Source organism: Nerophis lumbriciformis, linkage group LG14 (assembly GCF_033978685.3).
Source record: "Nerophis lumbriciformis linkage group LG14, RoL_Nlum_v2.1, whole genome shotgun sequence".
Taxonomy (NCBI): Eukaryota; Metazoa; Chordata; class Actinopteri; order Syngnathiformes; family Syngnathidae; genus Nerophis; species Nerophis lumbriciformis.
This window is the reverse complement of record NC_084561.2, coordinates 16,508,824-16,511,323: the sequence shown is the minus strand read 5'-3', so window position 1 is coordinate 16,511,323 and position 2,500 is coordinate 16,508,824.

Below are 2,500 nucleotides of genomic sequence, written 5' to 3'. Positions count from 1 at the left end.
TAGAACACGAAAATGTGTCTCGTCAAGACTTTCCAAAACAAGTAAAATTAGCTAACCTCAATTAACCCCAAAATACATTAAAATAAGTATATTCTCACTAATAACAAGTGCACTTTTCTTGATAGAAAAAAAAAATATGAGACCTTTTTTCTCAGTATGTTGAAAAATATTCTTAAATTAAGTTAATACTAGTGCCACTATCTTGACATAATGATATGCGCTCGGCATTACAGTTCTTAAAACCTGCAAACTTATACTAAAAACTAGTTAACTTTTCTTAATGGAAAGGCAACAAGGCAACCGCTTGTTACTCTCGGGGTCTACTTGCCGCTCAGGCGAATCATATTGTCTAAAAATGCATTTTCCCATCGATTACATGACATCATCGCGCCAAGTGCGTGCTCTTTCAGTCAATTAGTGTGCAAGGAATATATATATATATATATATATATATATATATATATATATATATATATATATATATATATATATATATATATATATATATATATATATATATATATATATATATATATATATATATATGTATATATATATATATATATATATATACTTATATATATATATATATATATATATATATTTACAGCCCGGCCCTCGGACAATTTTTTTTTATTGTAATTTTGAAGAATTTATCTGAATGTGCATGAACTATTTCTGTTCAATATTGTTTGACATGTCAAATGTTAAATGTTTAAATATTAACTGTCAGTTTACTGTACTGTGCCAACTGTACTACAATAAGAGTACGTATTTTCTATTGTTTCATTGAAAATAAAACAGCAAAGTCCATTTGGCTGTCATCTGTTTTAATTATGAGACACAGTTGTGTCAAAGTCATGATTTTTTATTTCATGCTTAAAATAAGAAATTATTATTTTGAAAAAGCAGTTTTATACTTGTGAGTGTTAATGACGCAGCTTTGCAACAGTTGATATTCTAGTTTCAAGCATGTTTTACTCAATATAGGTCATAAAATCTCAGCAACAAGCTGTAATATCTTACTGAGATAATTTATGACCTAAACACTTAAAACAAGTAAAACACTCTAACATAAAATCTGCTTAGTGAGAAGAATTATCTTATCAGACAGAAAATATGCAAATATCACCCTTATTTGAGATATTTAATCTTACTTAGATTTCAGTTTTTGCAGTGGTGGTGTACTGTCACGACCTGTCACATCACGCCGTGACTTATTTGGAGTTTTTTGCTGTTTTCCTGTGTGTAGTGTTTTAGTTCTTGTCTTGCGCTCCTATTTTGGTGGCTTTTTCTTTTTTTTGGTATTTTTCTATTGCAGTTTCATGTCTTCCTTTGAGCGATATTTCCCGCATCTACTTTGTTTTAGCAATCAAGAATATGTCAGTTGTTTTTATCCTTCTTTGTGGGCACATTGTTGATTGCCATGTCATGGTTAGATGTACATTGTGGACGCCGTCTTTGCTCCACAGTAAGTCTTTGCTGTCGTCCAGCATTCTGTTTTTGTTTACTTTGTAGCCAGTTCAGTTTTAGTTTCGTTCTGCATAGTCTTCTCTAAGTTTCAATGCCTTTTTTTAGGGGAACTCACCTATTGTTTATTTTTGGTTTAAGCATCAGACACCTTTTTACCTGCACGCTGCCTCCCGCCATTTTGCCAACCCTCCCGAATTTTCCGGGAGACTCCCGAAATTCAGTGCCTCTCCCGAAAACCTTCCGGGACAAATATTCTCCCGAAAATCTCCCGATTTTCAGCCGGAGCTGGAGGCCACGCCCCCTCCAGCTCCATGCGTACCTGAGTGAGGACAGCCTTTTTTCACGAAGGGAGGACAACTGGGTGACAAGAAATAAATCATCCAGACTAGAGATACCCCCGCGACCCCGAAGGGAATAAGCGGTAGAAAATGGATGGATGGATAAATAAATTGTTACTATATTTTGCTAAAAACATCAAAATTTATTGTATTTTTTCTGACTCATTATTACATCCAGGCATTAAAATTATACATTAAAATAAACATATTTGAAATAATTAATTCTAAATTATCCTAATATTTCATTTAAAATGACCATATTTAATTATTAAAATAATTGCTTGTTTATCAACAGCTTTAGCATTTTATTCATTACATTTTGAAGCTCTCAGAAGCCAAGTTATGTTATATTCCTTAATATTTATTTATGCAAGTTTGAAGTATCAATTATCTAAACACAGTTTTGTTTGCATATTTTCAGGATATATATATATATATATATATATATATATATATATATATATATATATATATATATATATATATATATACATATATATATATATATATATATATATATATATATATATATATATATATATATATATATATATATATATGTATGTATATATATGTATATGTATGAAATACTTGACTTGGTGAATTCTAGCTGTCAATATACTCCTCCCCTCTTAACCACGCCCTCAACCACGTCCTGCCCCACCCCCGACCACGCCCCCACCCCCTAC